A 21,444-nucleotide genomic window follows, 5' to 3' on the forward strand; every position below is an offset into this window, starting at 1 on the left:
GAGAGAACACTAACTTCAGATTTAAAACAAGAAAAAATGAGAGGCTACTTTTATTTAACATATTTATTTATGCATTAGAGAAGTGAAAGATGATCAAAGAGTCAATAGTAAGTTGCATGCAAGAGGAAAGAATAAAGTTAGAAAATTTAAAATCATTTAGTATATAATGTGTGGTAGAAAGAGAAATAACAATATTTTCCATTGAAAAGTATAAAATATTTCTATGTATTATTGAATTTCATAACAAGTTGTGAAGGTTGCAAAGCAGTCATTTTATAAGATTAAACTTTTTTCCAAAATATTCCTAATGCCTGGATCAAATTTTATGAATAGAAAGGGGATCAGAAGACCCTTCTGGACTCTTCCAAAATGCAATATGCTAATATCAGTGATTATGGCCATATTTCCTAAAAGAGAGAAAGAAGAAAGAAACAACATTCATAAAGAGATACAATCAAATGTCCTTTACTTATTCGAACCTGTGAAATTAAATGGCCATGTTTCTCAAAGATCAAAAGTGGACTTTACATTTCATAATAATACATATGCTTCTTTATTGCTGAGTAATATCCCAACATATATATTTACATAAAATCACATATTCTTTATCAAAAATAAAGTCACTGGGATTTAATGTGCAGTACAGGTAATAGAGTCAATAATATCAAAACAGCTTTGTACATTGACGGATGGCTACTAGTGATCATGTAGCAAGGTATATAAATGTTGAATCACTATGTTATACACCAAAAACTAATATTATATTGTATGGCAGTCATACCTTAATAAAAATTAAAGAAAAAACTAAAATGCATATGCTTCAATAGTAAGTTTATTGGCCTGATAGAAAATAATTTACTGTACAAGACTTGCTTTGATTGTTTAATCCCTTAATGTGACAGTTAATAAATTAAACAAGGGTTTAGTTGATGTAATAAACATGAGCAATCTTTAAGGAAAGAAAGGTTGAAGGCAAAAGGTAAACCACTTGGACTATATTGTAATGTTGTTTGTTAGATAAATTAATTATACTCATATAATGTATTGATTTGTTATGAGATATTTGCTATTTTTTGGATACTCTATGTGGCTATATTATGGATTACATGATTTACAGCAAAATCCATACTCGACTGAGACATACGCTTGGCAAGACAGATTGCTTGACTCAATCCTACATTTGTCCCTTAACACCCAGCTGTCTTAGTAATTAAGAATTCTCAAATGATTTTTAAATGATTGATGTGGCAGAGGATCTCTACATATTTTTATTTAAAATGTGATTTTCAATATATTTTAGTGCATTGTTTTTTGTTCAATACTAAACCCTATTCAGCACTAAAATCCCTCTTTATCTTTATTCTTTGTTAGGATGCCAGACGTTTGAGGGGATAATGGTTGAAAACAAGCAGTGCAGTGAGAAAATTTCTTGCAAAGGGAATGCCTGCATCTTCTGCACGATAATACTTCCGTGGCAGAGACTATTGATTATCTAATTGTGATATTTTAAATTAAATTCAAATGCCTCAAAGGGAATGTGATCACTTGTGAAGTAATGTGTTTTCTATATTTCTAATTAAACCATGTCTAATGTTCTAAATCTGTTGTCTAAATGGTACTCCTAAGGAAAGATTCAATGTCTTCACAAAAAAAGCATGCTTTTATAGCCTCACATTTGATAGCCTAACACATTTTCCAAATGGTCTCACACCTTGCTTCATCATTTAGGATCTTTAAAAAAATAAGTGCAGTTTCTTCTTCTTTGATTAGATCTTACCATGTGCCTAATAGAGACTTTTTGCAACTGTTCTTTTCTCATTGAAAACTCTTATCATCCCTATTTAAAACCCAATGCCACTCTGATGTTAAAATCCAAGTTATTCTGTTCTATATGTAACCTTCTTAAGTTTTCTATATATGTTTTCTATATAATATGTTTATTTTGTGTATTCTTTATTGCCTATTGGCAAGAACTTCTATGTCTGTTTTGCTTCTTTATATATTCCAAGCACATAGAAATGTGCCTAGAATATAGCACTCAATAAATACTCATCCCCACCTTCTCTCTGAGATGCCACAGTCTATTCCATGTTTCTATGTCTCTGGATCTATTTTGTTCATCAGTTGTTTTTGTTTTTTCTATAGATGGTTTCTTTAAGTCAAAGAAACCATCTATAGAAAAAAATAAATAAACTAATGAACAAAATAGATCCAGAGACATAGAAACATGGATCCAATCCAGTTTCTGGTTGTTGCCAGGGAACCTTGTCATCCCTCACCTTGTAGATGCATCACCCAATGTCTGCCTCCATCTTCACATGTCTTTCTCACCTGTGTGTCTGTGTACAGATTTTCCTTTTGTTATAAAGACAACAATAATTGGAGTAGGACCAACCTTAATCTATTATGACCTCATCTTAACTTTATTACATCTGCAAAGATCCTATCCTATCCTATATAATAAAAGCCTAAGATGCTAAATGTCTGGTCCACCAGTTGGTCGTTCAACCAATCCAAGTGTAATATGCTAATGATATGCTAAAACCACTCAACTGCTCGCTATGACGTGCACTGACCACCAGGGGGAAGATACACTGAATGGTAGGTTAGCTTGCTGCTGGGGTCAGGCTGATTGGGACTGAGTGAGATGGGCCAGACAGGCTCTGGAGCTCTCCCACAGTCCCTCCCTGACTGGCCAACCTCCTGCATCCTTCCCTAACCCCGATCATGCACCTGTAGGGTCCCTCGGCCTGGTCTGCACCCTTTCTCAATCTGGGACCCCTCAGGGGATGTTGGAGAACTTGTTTTGGCCTGATCCTGCAGGCTAGGCTGAGGGACCCCACTGGTGCATGAATTCGTGCACTGGGCTTCTAGTTTTCAAATAACGTCACGGCTTCTGTGGATTAGGACTTCTACATATTTTCTTGGCAGGGAACACAATTCAATGCATAATAATCATCTATGACTCAGTCTCAGCAATTTTTTTTTCTGTGAGAGGATTTGTAACTATATTAATATTTTAGATATAACTACTCTTTATCTCTACTGCAGTCTCTGAGAAGGGAAGGGAGAGGGATGAACTAGGGATTCTGGCTGAAGTTTGGTGGTTCTGCTGAAATCTTAGGATAAGGTTAAGTAGAGTTGTTGCCCAGAGAGAGTACAAGCTAACTAAAGTCAAGGCTATGTTTAAAGCAATAACCAGGGAAAATTCCTAATGTTCAAAATCAGTCAATCTTTTTAGCTGTCCAAAAGTACACCGTGGGATGGGGGAAAACAAGACAAAAACAAACAAACAACAAGAAAAAACAAAGCCTCCTGTTGATAATTGAAAAAAATGGGTATATTTTAGGAAGTAATGTACTTGTGTGAATGAAGTGATTTTGTTTGTGACCTGGGCTGTCAGGCTCTTGCTTTGTAAAGGTATTGTCATGTAGGTCTTGATCATCATAGTCCTCATTTAAATTAGGCAGTTCTCAGACTATGTGAATGTTTTGAATATCTTTTCCTATTTGTGAATATTTGTTAATATTTTACCTAGATGAGTACACTGGCATCTGAATACCAAAATACATGTCACAACTATGAGCTAAACATGAAAACCTTTGCTAAATGATTTTCCATTTACCAGTTAAAAATGAAACCACACATTCTGTTACTCTCTCTTCCAACTCGTTATTTTCCAATCAGTTGTAAAATTATTTGGTTCCTTGCATGCCCTCCTATTGTCACCCTCCTAAATTAGCTTTTCCTTGCCTCTCACTTTGACTGTTACAAAGGCTTCATAATTGGCTTGCTGACACCAGTTTCCTTCTTTTTCTCTTTATGCTCTAATTCATCCTTTAGAGTTCCACTTACAGATTGATATATCTAAAACAGGTCCCTGATCAAAATCCCCCGATCCAATTAAGAAAACTTCCCATAGTGTTTTAAAATGTGGCCCGAAAAATCTTCCATTCATAGACTCCACTTGCTATTTATAAACTTTATGAACATAAACATGTCTTCTTTACTCCTGCATTTTCTTCTATAATTACTCTGCTTGAAACAATGTTTTCTACATTTCCACTTGTTAAAATACTTCATTTTATCCAGGGTTTGGCCAAAGAATAATAATATTGTATTCACTAAAATGCAGAGAAAATTTCCATCAAAAACCCATGTATTAATCTACCCTTTTAAATTAATCCAATTTATTCCTGCTACAAAAAAATCAATGTATGGTACTCTGAAGGTGTTATTTCACATGCTGGCTACATAGACAGTGTTCTGTGGTCATGAACTTCTCACCTAAGGCTTGTCCAATCCTAGATATAACTCAATTTCCACTATTACCCTTAATACAATGGGTTTTTCAAAGCATGTTTTGTTAAGCATGAAACTTACGTTTTCTCATTGTTAAATATGATGAAATTTCTCATGATTAACCTCAAAGAAGCAGTCCTTAGACAAAAAAAAGTGGGACATACTTCTCGATTTTATGCTTTGAAGTTAATGTGCCAAAGATTTAATATTTGGCGAGCCACTTTCTTACATTTATGTAATGTAATATACCCATATAATGGGAATGACAAGTGATAGAACTTAGTTTAGTGAGGAAGCAAGGATCTCAACATAATATTCTTTTTGAAGTAATGGGAACTGTTAAAATTTAAAAAAAGGATGGAACAATTTGAAATGATATTTGGAAGCAAGGAAATGCTGAGCACCCTTTTTCATCTTAAGACAGATAAAATTTAAGTCGATAAATAGGATTTACTTGAGTGGTTGAGGGAAAGGCTAGGATTTCGATGAATTTTTCTTTAAAAATAACTTTGTGGGCTTAGAGTTGCAGAGGGTTAGGAAAAAGGGTACACGGAGAATGGGAGTGTAAAGGATTTGGTTGCTGATGAAGACATGCAGAAGATTTTTGAAATGAGAATTGAAATAAGGAATGATACTGTAAAACTTTTGTTGTCTGATAATCCAGGAAAATAGGTATTCAGTCCATAGTGAAATTATTAGATTCATAGGGTAGCATCAAAGACAGAATAATAGAGGTGAACTTCCCCGAAAAGGGGAAAACATATATTTGTTAATCAATAATAGAGAAGACAGCCAAAGATAGTCTTTGGGGGGGGGGGTGCACATTCCCAATATCTCATATCCTTTCAAAGAATACTCAATATTCATTTTTATTACAATTCTCCATATAGTCTCTATCAAATGATAACATTTAAAAATATTTAGCTTTTTCATCTAGTATTTTTGTCCATACCTTATCTCAAATGTGGTATTTTACACAAATCACTAGAAAGATATTATAAACTGAAGGAAATAAAAAGAAGTGAAAATCAGGTACAATGTACATATACATTAAATAAAATAAATACATTTGGGTAAGCCCAAGTTGATTATATTTGAATGTTTTAAAGAGTATTTTTCCAGGAGAAGGCCTAGAAAATGTTCTCTTTTAAAAAATAACACAACTCTTTTTGTTTGTTTGTTTTTTATTCCTCAGCCAAGGATATTTTTCCATTGATTTTTAGGGAGAGTGGAAGAGAGAGGGACAGAGAGAAACATCAATCTGAGAGAAACATACCACATCAGGCCAGTAGCCCTGACCAGGGTCTGAGCTGAGGAGGAACCTGCAACCAAAGTATGTGCCCGTGACCAGAATCCAACCTGGGACCCTTTGGTCCACAGGCTGCCATTCTACCCACTGAGCCAAACCAGCTCGGGCTAAAAAAATAACAACTCTTTTTAGCATTCTTCTTCTATTCTCTACCAACACCACCACCTTCTAATACTATGGATTGAATTTTTAGGTTAGATGTTCTATAAAAACATAGCCATGAGAGAGATAAAATAGCAGCAATATCATCACTACCACTAATTAACTTTAAGTTGCACAAAGATGACAAAGTAATTTCTCATCTAAAATTCAATCTCAATTTTAACTTATTAAAAATTGTTTCAATAGCTGATAAAATATTTTGTAAAATAACTCAAAAGGAAATTATAATAATACTAAGAATGTTTAAAATGGCATATTCTTTGGTTCCAGAAACAAGATACAGAACATAGACACTGGATTGTCAATAGGCTCCTCCGACAAAAACACCAAACCAATCTGTTGAACAAGTAAAAGGAAAAATTTGTTGATTTAGGAAAAATCAGTAAGAAAGAAATTAGAGAGGAAAATACTAATAGGCTGAGTGATTTTACAGTGGCACTGCAAGGTGAGCAACTCGTTGGTACTGGGTTGTTATGCCATGCTCGCTTTGGATTCCTGGAAACAAGGAAGATTGTTGATAGAAAAGCTCTAAGTCTTGACAAAGCATGTATTTCAGTTGGTTCACAGTCTTCCAGGAACAAGCACATTCTGGAGCTAACAGCTAAGTTATTTTTGCTTGTTCTAAGTTTTGTTTGTCAAAGGGCAGGGAGTTATATTTGTTCCAGTTCCCAGTATTCAGAACAAATCAGAATTAAGTATGCAGTAATTTATGGAAAAGAATGTACAATTTTCTTATATGCAAAATGAATGTAAAGCTGTCTATCCAAATATTTTTATAATGAGAATAATAAGTATTATAAAAAATATTATCATGGTCACTTATTATTTCAATACCCAACATATTCTTTTTTTTTTTATCCTCACCCTAGAATATTTTTCTATTGATTTTTAGAGAGAGTGGAAGAGAGAGGGAAAGACAGAAAGAAATATCAATGTGCGAGAAACTGAGAGAAACACATTGATTGGCTGCGTCCCGCATGAGTCCCAACCAGAGGCTGGGTGGGAGGAGCCTACAACCCAGGTACGTGACTTTAACCAGTAACGAACCTGGGACCTTTGGGTCAGCAGGCTGACACTCTATCCACTGAGCCAACTGGGGTAGTGCCCAAGATATTCTTTAATAGCTGGTTTGTAGTCCTCCATCTACATCTGTCTAAATTTATATGTAACATATATATATACATATTGATTAAAACATGATTTTTAAAATATATTTTGTGTCATCACTCTTTTTCTAGTAAATTTCATTTTTCTATTATAATATGTATCTCAAATTCATTTGATTTTATTGTGTAGCTCAATTCATTCATTATCACCGCTGATGAAAGTTTAGAGTATTTGTTTTAATACAAAAACCACTGCTATGACAATTATTTTGCCTTTAATTTTGGTAGAGATCTAGAAATTTTTAAAGAAATTTGAGTTAAATTGAGTCATAGAGCATGTACATTGTCAATTTTACTAAAATTTGTCAAAACTATTTCACCGTGAAACCAGTGAACTGACGGGTACGTCATCTTGGTTTTTCTCTTCCTGGTTTTCCATCATCCTCGTTTTACAGTTGACACTCTGTCGGAGCTGGAATGCCCAGAGGTCAGAATCTGCATCTTTTGAAGTTAGTTTCTAGAATTATTACACAAACATGCTGTGTACCTACAAGTTACATATTAGTCAGAATCACTGTTTACAGAAACAATGTCAAAAGAATGGTGTGGTGGGTTACAACCTCTCTGCTCCTTAAATGTGTTAATAACAAATATATTGCACATTTTGTTATACTTTAAATGCACACTTCAAAAGCACTTTTCCCTGCTGTGATATGGAAAAATAGTTCTTATCTTCAGGTCTACATTCTCAGCTATAATAATGCACGCAATACAATAAGTTGTTAATTAGTGGACTTTGGTAATACTTGATATCTTAGACCACAAAATTAAGCAACAGATTTTCAACATGGTAAGGGCAAACTGACTTTTTTTAACAAAGTGCTTTTTTTGTGTGTTTAAACTATATGGGACAGACTGTTTATCTGGCACACAATTGTCTAAATTTATTGATTTAAAATTGAAATTCTAACACCTGGCTCAAAAATATACAATAAAACAACATTTAACACATTATAGTTTCTTACTATGCAAAACGAAGACATTTGACTTAAAGAAGTAATATCTAAAAGTAATGAGAGGCAATTTCCAGATCTATTATGCTGCTATGAGCATTGGGATGCATATATTTTTCTGACTGGTGTTTCGAGTTTCTTAGGCTATATATAAATCTTTATTATGGAAAGTATTACATATGTCCCTTTTTTTCCCCCCCATTTCCCTCTCCCTCCCTCCAAGCCTTCATATTCTTCAAAGTGAGATTACTGGGTCAAATGGCAGTTCCATATTTAATTTTCTGAGGAAACTCCATACTGTTTTGCATAGTGGCTGCACCAGTCTGCATTCCCACCAGCAGTGTATTCCACATCCTCACCAGCATTTGTCATTTGTTGATTTGTTGATGGTAGCCATTCTGACAGGTGTGAGGTAACACCTCAATGTCATTTTAATTTGCATCTCTCTGATGATTAGTGACTTTGGGAATTTTTTCATATGCATCTTGGCTTTCTGTATGTCCACTTTAGAGAAGTGTCTGTTTAGGTCCTTTGCCCATTTTTAATTGGATTGTTTGTCTTCCTTTTTGTTAAGTTGTATGAGTTCCATATATATTTTGGATATTAACCCCTTATCAGATATATCATTGGCAAATATGTTCTCCCATGCAGTGGGTTCCCTTTTCATTTTGTTGATGGTTTCTTTTGTTGTGCAGAAGCTATTTATTTTTATGTAATCCCATTTGTTTATTTTTTTTTTCTTTGTCTCCCTTGCCCTGGGAAATGTATATGGCTATGAGAGAAGTCTGAGATTTTGCTGCCTATAGCCCAAGTGCACATCAGTGTATGAGCGGTACATTTATACCACGGAATACTATGCAGCAGTAAAAGACAAGGATCTCTCACCCTTTGAGACAGCACAGAGGGACCTAGAGAAAAAAGACCAAAAAAAAACCCCCGAAAAAAAACAAGAAACAAGATACAAACACTCTCACCATTTACAACAGCATGGATGGAACTGGTAAGTATTATTCTAAGCAAAATAAGCCAGTCAGAGAAAGACAAGTATCACATGATCTCACTCATATATGGAATCTAATGAACAAAATAAACTGATGAACAAAATAGATCCAGAGACATAGAAGCATGGAAAAGACTGTTGAATCTCAGAAGGAGGGTGGGGGTGGGTGGATGTGTGGGAAGAGATCAATCAAAGAACTTATGTTCATATATTCATAACCCATGGTCACAGACAATGGTGTGGTGAAGGCCTGGGGCAGGGGATGGTTGGCTAGAATGGGTCAATGGAGAAAAAATGGGACATATGTAATACTTTCAACAATAAAGATAAATTTAAAAATAAATAAAAGTTATGAAAGGCAGATGGCAAAATGTGGCAGGTAGACTGAGGAAAGTGGTGAGAGTAACTGCCAAACAGAAAAACTAGTTCATAGTTTATTGTATAGTGATTGTAAAATCATCAAAACCTTAAACTTAACACGCTCTACAGATGTGTTATTAAAGTTCAGAGTCTTCTCACAATGTTATACCTATATTATTTTTGATTGATTTCAAGGTAAAAAATTTAAAAACTTAAAATGGCATCCCAGTGTGTATCTTTCCTAATAGAAGGAGGTTCTTTACCTTCTCTGACCTAAATATCACCTCCAATGATTCAGTCAACTCCTTTGTATTTTGTTGGTGAGAGAGTTGAATAACAGATCACTATCTTTCTATAAAGTAATTGGAACTGAAGTTAGATATGATCTTAAGATTGTTATAAAGTCGAGAGGTTGAAAGTGATGAAATTCCCACTGACATATATAGAAGCTAAAGTTCCTGCATCAATATAGATTTATTTGAAGATATAACAACAGAGAAATATGAAGTAAATAAAAGGGCGGCAGACGTCTGATACAGTGCAGAGATCTTTGAGAAACTTTTCCTGGTTACCAATTTTTTCATTTTAAATATTCACTTTTAAAATTAATGGTAATAAACTAAGTCTGTGGTTTAATGATAACATCACTTTTGACCACAAAGTGTCCATAAGTGATGCATGCATAGAGTTATTCTCAATTATGTTTCTGTTTAATATTAAAAAATATAAAATTAACCTTTGATAAATGATGGTTTGCTATAGAAAATCTGACAACTGAAACAATCAATTTTTCAAAGCTGGAGTTAGTATTTTCCATGTTGTTAAAAAGTATTGACAAAGGGTGAGGTCTCAGTACAGAACTATCAACCCTAAGAGGTGCATTCCTTTTCCCCCTCTCCTTTTTGAATGAAGCCCAGTGAACGTGAAGGGCAGATGAGTGAATGAGGGAATAGGTTCATTTTACTGGCTGTAGAGTAGGAAGGTTGTCTTTGCCCTCCATCAAAGCTGCATTCTCCAAACCAGTCTTTATAATGATGATATTTTAAATCTTTTATCCCACACATGTAAAGCACTCACATTCTATGGAATGTTAGGCAGGCAGAATAAAAATACCCCAAATAGCCTCTTTATAATCTCCTTCCCTGTGTAACTTTCTTCTAACCAGTAGAACATGGTAATGTTGTGGGAATATGCTTTACATGTTAGATTATAAAAGACTGATGACCATCTTGCTAGCCAGCACTCCCTAAAGAACACTTTCATAATTAATATTGACTGTATATTATGAATAATTACTTGAAGAATGTGCAGGTTCTAAAGGAATCTAACATGCTGTAGATGATGTTCCGGTTTCAAAGCTTGGGTCACTGGTGCAATTTTCAGAGATGGGGGGTGGAGAAAGTAGTTCAAATTTGGGGAAACTTTAACAATTTTGGCTTTACAATTATTAAGTGTGATGTAGCTTCAGGATTTTCAAGTATACACATTAAAGCTAGAGACATGTATTTGTAAGGTAACTGTATGTTAAAATGATAAGAATATGTAGGATCTCTACAGGAGAGTGAAAAGAAGAAGCATGAGAATAAATTTGCAAGTGTTGGTACTAGAAAATAGACTCACATAGGTACTTAACATGTTGAGGTAAAAAGAAAGAAAGAAAGAAAGAAAGAAAGAAAGAAAGAAAGAAAGAAAGAAAGAAAGAAAGAAAGAAAGAAAGAAAGAAAGAAAGGAAGGAAGAAAGAAAGACAGGAAGAAAGGAAGAAAGAAAGAAAGAAAGAAAGAAAGAAAGAAAGAAAGAAAGAAAGAAAGAAAGAAAGAAAGAAAGAAAGAAAGAAAGGAAGAAAGGAAGAAAGGAAGAAAGGAAGAAAGGAAGAAAGGAAGAAAGGAAGAAAGGAAGAAAGGAAGAAAGGAAGAAAGAAAGAGTAATACCATGGAAGGAAAGAAAGTAGGGCAGCATTACTCAAGTTGTGGAAACAAGATAGTACCATGTATCTTTCAAAAAATCTATACTAATAATAGAGGAATATGCAAATTGTCTGGGACGCCATCACAGTAACAATAATGACCAGCATGCTGCATGGGGCAACAAGTCTGGCAGGGGGGTTAGTGAGGGACAACCAAACGACTGAACAGCAGGCTGTGTGGGGCAAACAGGCCAGCAAGGGGGGCAATTGGGGACAACCAGGTTGGTGGGAGGGGCAATAAGGGGCGACCAGGCCAGCAGGGGGGTCAGTTAGGGCAACCAGGCCAGCAGGCAGAGGCAGTTAGGAGTGATTAGGCTGGCAAGGGGGGCAGTTAGGGGTGATTAGGCATGCAGGCAGGTGAGCAGTTAGGAGCCAGTAGTCCCGGATTATGAGAGAGATGTCCGACTGCCGGTTTAGGCCCGATCCCAGGAATTCCTGGGATCGGGCCTAAACCGGCAGTCTAACATCCCCTGAGGGTTCCTGGATAGGAGAAGGTACAGGCTGGGCTGAGGGGACCCCCCTCCATGCACAAATATCATGCACCGGACCTCTAGTCTATATAATAAAAGCCCAGCGACCTTTATGGCAGAACGACCAAAAAAGACCAGTCGCTATGTCGTGCCAGCCACAGGGGCTGCTACCAGCGCCACTGCCGAGCACGAGGACCCCAGGACCAGTTGCGTGGGGCCAGTTGCCTGGCCACCGCCAAGGCACCAGTAAAAAAGGTGGCCAGCGTGAGCATGCAACTTGAGATGAAGGCTCTGTGGAACAAATTCACTCAGCTGGGTACTGACATGATCATCACCAGGCCTGGCAGATCAGGGCACCCCTCTCCCTGCTGCGACCCTCTCCACGTGGCGCCAGTCTCGGGCAGCAGGCTTTGGCTCAATCCATGTGAGAGAGACTGAGAAGTGGGTGACAGTATGGCCTGGCTACCTGCAGGCCAGCTCCTTCGCTCTCAGAGTCCCTGCTGTTGCAACAGCCGCCTGGCATGCCAGGCCAGAGGATACTGCTCTGGAGGCCAGGAAGGCAGTGGAGAGAAACCCTGTGGGCCTGCCACCTGACCAGCAGCCCAGGACCTGGCACCACCAGAAATGGACTGGCTCAGAGCACACCGAGCTTCGGGGAAAGGCAGCCTCCTGTGAGGGGCCTTGCGACCAGCCGGCTCCTGGAGGATCACCTCAAAGGAAACTCTGTCTTTGGTTCCTTAGTTCTGTCTATCCCGGCTAAAGAGGAGCAGCTGGGCACATGTCAGGGGAGAATTAAGACTCTAAAACAGTGTGTTCTATTCTGGGGAGATTGCTACCCGGTTGTCTTAGGCCTAAATTCCGGGTGATTGTGGGCCTGGCTCTGTCACGGAGCCCACGTCTTCCAATTGGCCTGTGTTTGCTGTAAGGGCCCAAAGAGGAGAAGGGAACACATTGTTCATTGCAGTGGATTTGCCAACAGGCAAGGCGAGTGCCGGCTGTGCCTAATGCACACAGATAACAGCTCTGAGTCCGCCTGGCCAGAGGGCGCTCAGGGCCTGTGTGCAGAGCCTTCTGGTGGCTTCTGTTTCCTTCTTAGGCCATCCTCCCTGGGAAGCCTGGGGCCTGCGCTCAGCTCCAGCTCAGTGGGTCTTCTCCAGGCCCCTCTCTCCAGCCGGCCCAGCCCGATCACCCCAATCAGGGAGGGCTGGCCAGACCCCACCTATGCAGGAATTCTTGCACCAGGCCTCTAGTTATCTTATAATTCTTGTCTGAGTTTCTGCATGATATATTACTGTCTGTATTGGTTTTTAAGATTTTTTATATGAAAATTTACCTAAGTTTATTTTATAAATGATCTCCAATTACTTGAGCATGATACTGAGTTAATAAATACAATCTGAAAAGTAACATCCTTTGAAACAATTATTATCTTGGCTGGGGTGTCTTGTTTAAAGTAGAATGTCAGTGACTAAACATATAAGACTGAACATGTAATATGCTCAATGCAGCATAAATGTCTAATAATAAAAGGATTTTATATACCGTATTTTCCAGCGTATAAGATGACTGGGCATATAAGATTTTCCTGGTTTAAAAAGTCATCTTATATGCCAGAAAATACGGTAGTCCAATATATCTAATCCATTATATCTAATCCCATCAATATAGTCCAATATACTGTATTTTCTGGCATAGAAGACAACTTTTTAACCCAGGAAAATCTTATACACCCAGTCGTCTTATACACCAGAAAATACAGTATATACTAGTGGCCCAGTGCATGAAACTCATGCACATTAAAAGGGAATTAATTAGAGGAAATATTTTAATATTGCTATTTGCCCTTTCTCTATAATAGAAGTGTCACAGATGAAAGAAAAGTAATAAAATGTATATGAAAATCTTCCTCCTGTCAGAGTCTGGGGCATGCTACAGGACCCAGAGTCAAGTCCCCACCCACCCATGTGCACCTCGAAATTGCGCGAGACCCAGACCCAGAGGGCCCCACCTCCATCAAGCCCCACCGGGCATGGAGCACAGCCTCAGGTCCCCTGTCAAGCCCCGCTTGGTGGAGGGCACAGCCTCAGGTCCGCTGGAGCACCCTCAGGTCCCTGGCTCAGGGCAGGGGGCACGGCCTGAGGTCCCCCTTCAAGCCCCACTTGGTGGGGGAAGCAGCCTCAGGTTCCCTGGCCCAGTTCCAGGTTGGGGGCACAGCCTCAGGTCCCCTGGTGCACCCTCTGGTCCTCCAGCCCAGCACCATGGCAGGGGGCATGACCTGAGGTCCCCTGCTCCAGCCCGGCACCACGCAGCCTAAGGTCCATGCTGATCGCTTGTTATGGCTCTTTACATGAACCCCACCTCCGCTGTGGGCACAGCCATCTTATGTTACGAGAACCCTGCCTCCCCTGTGGGCTCAGCCATCTTGTGATGGTGTGATAGAGTGAGGGTCTATTTGCATATTACCTCTTTATTATATAGGATAGTAGAAGCCCGGTGCACAAAATTCATGCATGGAGGGGGGTTCCCTCAGCCCAGCCTGAGGGAACTCCAATCAGGGACCCCTCAGGCCTAAGCCAGCAGACAGACACCCCTCTCACAATCTGCGACCCCTGGCTCCTAACCACTCATTTGCCTGCCTGCCTGATCACCCCTGAACCACTCCCCTGCCTGTCTGATCACCCCTAACTGCTTCTGCCTGCCTGCCTGATCTCCCCTAACCTCTCTGCCTGCCTGCCTGATCACCCCTAACTGCCTTCTTCTGCTGGCCTTATCAAGCCCCCAGCTGCCCTCCTTTGCCAGCCAATTTGGTTCTGGTTGGTCAGTTTCTATGCCAGTCACCATCAAAAGCTCCACCTCCTAGGCAGCCATTGGCTCCTTACATTCACCCAGATTTGGTTCTGATTGGTCAGTTTCTATGCCAGTCAGCATCTCTGGGCCTATCAAGGAACCTGATCAGAAAGGCGGGGCTGAGCAGCAGTCCAGGTGTAGGCCTGGAGAGAAATGGAGGCTTGGCTGTTGGCCAGGCAGGGAGAGAAAGAGAGGCAAGTTCTGATCAATGGCTGCCACAGAGGCTACAGATCAGACCTTGCCTCTCTCTCTGCAGCCTCTCTCTGGGCCTGATCCTTAGCTCCCTAGGCAGTCAGTGCTGGGTCGGGGTGGCAGTGGCCCCAGTCAGTGCTAAGTCGCCACTGCAACCCAGCACTGACTTCTGGTCTGGTGGAGTCTTCAGTGGTAATGGTAGTTACGACCCTGGCTCCTCTTTATTATATATATATATATATATATATATATATATATATATACACACACACACACACACACACACACACACACACACACACACATATATATATATATATATATATATAATTTCATAATATATATAAAAGATGTTGGCTTCCTTTAACTAGAAAATTTCACTAAAGAAAGAAGACAAAATTTAGATTACTCAAAACCAAAGAGCTAACTAGAAGTTAATAAATAATGGAATCAGGAGAAATTGAGTTCCAGAACCCACAATTTAAAGAAAATTTCAGAGATATAATGCTGAAGCTAAATGAATGGTCATGTAGGGCTTTTATAAAATAGGAGAAACTTGAGCTCTTTATTCAGGTGTAAAGGATCACAGACACTAAACACAATAAAAAAATCAACAGAAAAAGAATCCAATAGATGTAGAAAATACATCAGATAACAGAGACAACAGACTCCAGAAATTAATGGCAAGGATATTTTCAAGGTCACTGGCAGAGGGCATTGATTTGACAAAGTAAAGGAAACTGAAGAAAAATGCAATAAACACACTGAAACTGAAGGAAAAATAATAAGCACAGTTTGTGATGCTGGACAGAGACAGAGTCATTCTTCTTAAACCTAAGGCAAATTAATAAACATGATGTGATTAATTAAATTTCTTGCACAAACAAAATATGCATATAATACATTTTAAGCCATAGAGCATATAGTGTAAGCAAAAATTAAACATGTGCTAAACATTTAGGCAGAAGGTTAATGCAAGAGCCCATTGAAATAAACCATTTTAAGTCTGATTTATCTGATTTATAATAGGAGACACATCAGTCTCCTTTACTTTCAGTGAAGAGGAAAAAACAAAAACCGTGAATGTTCCTAATTACCTGTCAACAGAGAGAAGAGAATATAAAGATAAGAAAGGAAATGTAACTTTATTTTCAACCTTATTTTCTCCTTCTGTTGACAAGAGGCTGTTGACAATTATTTTATTTCAGTGGAAACTGCTTTGTCACTATTGATTCAAATTAACCCACCCCATGTTTGAAGATAAAGTAGTATTATTCATCAAGATCTAAATGTCCTCCAATTTTCATATTAGCCATACGTTTGTATCTGTGTTATCTATAGAAATTTTCTGGAATATTAAACATAATAAACCCTTCAAGCAAATTTGTGGTTATTCCATATTGATTTAGTAGAGAAATGAAAATAATAGTGCCTAACTCGGAGAAATTGACTTAAGTACTCGATAATTGTTAAACTTCAGCTTTTGGCCAAAAATTAGAAAGAAAGACAACATATAGTCTTCCACCTGAATCAAATAAAAACATGAACAAAATAAATAAGATAGTTTTTTGTTGGTGATGCTTAAGATATTAAGCATCAGGGAACAATAACCAATTACTCCTGAGAAACAGGAAACAAATGAGATAAGGTCTATAATGACATCAGCACATTGCCAGGAAAGAGTATGTAGGCCCTGGCAAAGGCACAAGAAACCAAAGAGAAGTCCTCTATGTTAGATTGATGCTGAGAGAACCAGGCCCAGTGAACCAAAATGAAAGGTGATCCTGGTGATGAAACTCAAGCCCCTTGGTTGCTGCCAACATCGAGCCAATGTCCCCTTGGCTCAGTGCTTTTGGATATTCCATCCCCATCCCCTTCCCTTAAATAAATTCAATTTTCTTTAATCATTGTCTGAGATGGCTATTTAGCCTGCCTGCATGCACCATCCAGAACCTGGATCTTTGAGAAGACCAATCAAATTAATTAATAAATTAGGAAAAACAAAAGGTGGTTATGCATAATTTACCAGAAATCAGAGACAAATCATCCTTATGGAGTCGATAGATAGTAAAGCGATAATAAGAATTCCTTCTGAACAACATTATTTCTAACAATTTGACAACTTAGATAAAATAGACTCCTTGATGATGAAAATATCAAATCTCACTAAGGAGGAATATATTAAAAAAGACAAATAAAATAATAAAAGGCACCTCAGACACTGGGGAAAATATGTGTAAATCATATGTCTGATAAGGGGCTTGAATATAGAATATATAAATAACACTTACAACTGAAAATAAAGAAGACAAACACACCAATTTTAAATATGGACAAGTAATTTTAACAGACACTTCTCCAAGGAGGTTGTACAGATGGCCAGCAAGTACATGAATAAATGTTCAATGTCATTAGTCATTAGAACAGTGAAAGAAAAACCATTTCACATCCGTGAGAATTGCTCTGATCAAAATAACAGACAATAACCTGTATTGGTGAGGATGTGGAGAAACTGGAATCCTTATATTGCTGGTAGAAATATAAAATGGTGTAGTAGCTTGGGAAAATTAGTTGGGTAGTTTTTAACAATGCTAAACATGGAGTTACTATATAACCCAGAAATGTATTGGTAGGTTTATACCTAAGAAAAATGAAAACATATACCCATACAAAAACTGGTACAGCATTACTTGTAATAGACAAATGTGGAACCAATCCAAATGTCAATCAACTACTTAATGCTCATATAATGAACTATTTCTCAATAAGAAGAAAGATTTAAGTACCAATTTATGCTAAAACACGATACACTTCAAGAGTATTATAAGTGAAAAATATTATACAGAAAGGATCGAAAATTCCTAAGACCCTCACCATTACAAGATCCAATGATTCCACTCTAAGGGCTGTTCAGCATTTGTTTACATGCTTACAATGTATTTCTTATGTGTGAATTTCCCTTAGTTTCCGTAAGCTCAGTTCTGTATTAAATATTTTACCTTTTTATCCTATTAATTAATTAGGAAAAAATCATAATCTTGCTTATCCAATTTGCCAGAGCTAGAAGTGAAAGTAGTTTAAATTTCTCAGCATTTAGTCTCTGTACAGATAACCTATATTTGAAATCTGCCATGACAGACCTCTGTACGTAGGCTTCTTCCTGTCTGTGCCTTGTAGGCATTGGGGCCCCAGCTACCTGCCTTTCCTCCTAGGATATTCAGTTTCCAACTTTGTTTTTTTGCATATTTTTGTGAGCATTTGGTTAGACTATTAATATACCAGTCTTAAAAGATCATTTAGAGTAAAAAAATGTTCCCACCTATGAAGATTTTACCTTGCATCTGCATCTACCAGGTGTGGTATTCTTTTCTTCCTCTTCCACCAGGTGAGGAATAGGTCTTGATTTTTACCGGATACTTTTGTTATTCAAAAATAGCAAGTGAGCCAGATGGTAATGAAATAAATGCATGAATCAGGTTACAAAACACGAGCTTCCCCTTGCAGGACTGAACCACTTCTAATTGGATCCAATAAGACAACTTGCACTGTGGCTTTTCATGTTATGCAAGAGACCTATAAGAGATTGTGTCATGGGCTAAATTTGGGCTGTTAATTGTTCAATTATATTTAGAATGAAATGTCAACGTTTCCCACCACTGTAGGTAATAACAAACTTTCAATAAAATATCTCATTTTCTGTAGTCTATTTGATTTAGGTTATAATGCTTACATGACTGGTCTAGAGAGAGTGAGCAACATATTGAGGTCTCAGGACATCCTGTTCCCTTTAATTTCTCATATTTGGGACCAATTTTCAACTGATTCCAATACAAGATGGCTAGTCCCACTAATTGTCTCCTTTCCTATCAATGTGTGGGAAAAGTTTTGACCTTCATTAAGGTCATGCTATTGGCGATGGTTCTGGGAAATAGTTCAACAGGATTCAACTCTGGACAAAATTACCTTCTCAAGACTGATTTTTGTAGACTTTGGTTTTAAATGGCTCAAACACACTTGACCTCTGCTTCCTACTTTCTTATTTGTAACATAAATTTAATGTTTGTTTCATATTCTCTGCAACTTCCCAAGTTTGTTTTGGTTCCAGGGCAATTGATCCATTCTTTTTCTTTACTAATGCACAGAAGATGACAAATTGATTTTATGGTGGTGCCTGAATATAGTGAAAGTCAAGACTGCTCATTCCAAGAAAAGCTGTCACTACTTCTGTTTCCTCAAACTATCTCCGTAATTTACCCTTATATAACTTTCATCCAGTTTCTTTTTTCTTTTTCTTTTTTTTAGAATGAGAGCCACTAGCTTTAAAGTCTTAATTCTCATCTTTTGGGTTAGAGATGGTTTTTCTAAAAGTACAAACTGAATTAAGACATTGTGGGGCCCTGTATAGGCCTTCTCTTGTTTTCCCCTTAGACGAATGTAATGAAGAAACAGATTCATCATGCATCTTGTGCTTAAAGAAGGGTTCTGTGTAAACCAACCTTCCACTCGACTATCTGAAATTCTTTTAGTCAGGATGGATTTTAAATTGTAAGCAAGCCATTCTATTGTTCATCCATCCCCAACACTTTTAGAGAGTGAGTTTAAAAGTCACTCACCTTTTGAGCTCAGGGTAGGACTATCATGGCTCTGATTACTTAATTATGCACTAAAGGACAAGCTTGACTCCTGTGCTCTTTTAAAAAAATGATAATAACACCACAAATGAGAAATGTTTTAAAAAGCCACTCTTTTGAAATAAAGCATATTATCATTTGATTCAGTAACCACATGAAAAGTTCAGATTTGCATTTATAATTAAAAGGAAGGAATTATTATTCTACCACCTGATGATGTCATAAGCAGAAATATCTACCTCCCTGTGAAGATCATTTCGATCAGCTCCAAGATGCAAACTCGGACTAGTTCAGTGTTGTTTGTCAGAAGCACATATATGACTTAAACCTCCTTTTTTTTTTTTTGGAGAAGTATTCTGCCCTTGTCCCCTCTGTTAACAAATCTATTGTACCAATGTTATCTGGAATTGTCAGGTCTTCTTAAGGCATCTAATGAACTAAGATTTAGGTTCAGTCTTTTTTTCAGAGAATCATTTGCAGATACTTGGGAGAGAGAAACAGAATATGTTATAAATGAACTTTTACATGATTTGGAATTTGGTTCTTTTTGAGGAGTTGATTCTTATTTTAATATTGGACATGCAGTTTTAGTTATTGATATGCCAGTCACCTGTACTTTGTCATTTACTTGGCTATATGCTATAACTTGGGAAATAATTTTAATAAATACTGGATTACTTCCCAATTTTGAAACTGGGACTATTATCCCTTCTTCCTCTGGTCTAATAGCAAATTCAGTGATAGGGTACATGGTAGTAACCTCACACAATTTTCTCAAGGATAGTAAGTTTCATGAGCTATTTGTGAGTCATATATTGCAGCACAAAATGTGAGAATACAAATGGAGTCAGAGTCTATGAAGCCAGTGCATCACCATGAAAGAGCTATGATCAATTCTATAATCCAGTCTCCCACGTAATAAAACAGCTGTTAATTCACATAGGAAAGAAACTCCTAAAAGACCTAGCTTGAGTGTTAGGAAATCATTTTGGCTTCATTGTAGAGCTCTCACTGCCATTTCTCATGTTTGGAGCATGATAGGCTTGTAGTAGTTATTATGGGTCCTAGGAAATTTAGTGCCTTTGTGTCCTTCACCACAGAGATTCAAACTTCCCTCTGAGCAGAATTGTGAGCACCACAGTTTTAGTACTAGAATAGTAGAGAGCCTCGACATTGTTGAGCAAGAAGTCAAACTTTCTAAACTACATTCACATACTCAAATGGGAGAGATAGCCTTAATACAGCTCTGTGGTTTTGATGTGAATTTGTTTATTCCAGAGGGAGGCACAATTTCTAACATCAGACTTGGAGCATAACTGAGAGTAATTTTAAGCCTGTGCTTTTAGTTGGTGTGAAAAGTAGCATGTAAAAAATACTACTTCCTAATGCCTGTCCTCTCTGTGAATATCATGAACTTGTTTCAGCACTGCCTTCTTTAATGGGTTCCGCTAACAAGACATCATGTCATGTCAACATATTCACTTTAAAAGGTGCCATGCGTATGAACATGCTCACAGAGAGCAACTGACAGCCCTGTTCCCCCTCAGCTACAGTTCTTCCCACATTCTTCATTTCATTTAAAACAATCAAGCCTGGTCACGGATAAGGCTAGAATTCTCTCTCCCAATGTTCTTTTCGATATGGCACAAAAGCAATAAGATAGTTCATTCTTTGATGTAATGCCGGGGGTCTTTCCCAGCATCTAGAAGGGTTCAGGAATCTGAAGAAGTGGCTGCGGCATAAATTAATGAAGAGACTAGAAATATAATATAAATTTGTAATCCATGGGGGAGCCAGAGGAGGGCTTAGCTTCAGTAACCCAGTTCTCCCTGTCTCCTGACCAGGGTTCTTTTTATTCCCACATTTTTCCCTATATCAAAGTAGACATACATATCAAAGGTAAGGTTTAGTATACAGTAGGCACTGTCAGTTTTGGGGGAACTGCCTTGGGCTGTTCAGGTGTTTGGCCAGCAGGAGGCAATAACATGTAGATTAAAATGCCCTCAGCTGTCTGGCAGCAAGCAATCATTTATGTAAATTCAGCTTTGGGGAAATGCTTTCGGCCACTCCAAGTAGGCAATAATATGT

The sequence above is a fragment of the Cnephaeus nilssonii genome, assembly GCF_951640355.1.
Source record: "Cnephaeus nilssonii genome assembly, chromosome: 8".
Lineage (NCBI taxonomy): Eukaryota > Metazoa > Chordata > Mammalia > Chiroptera > Vespertilionidae > Cnephaeus > Cnephaeus nilssonii.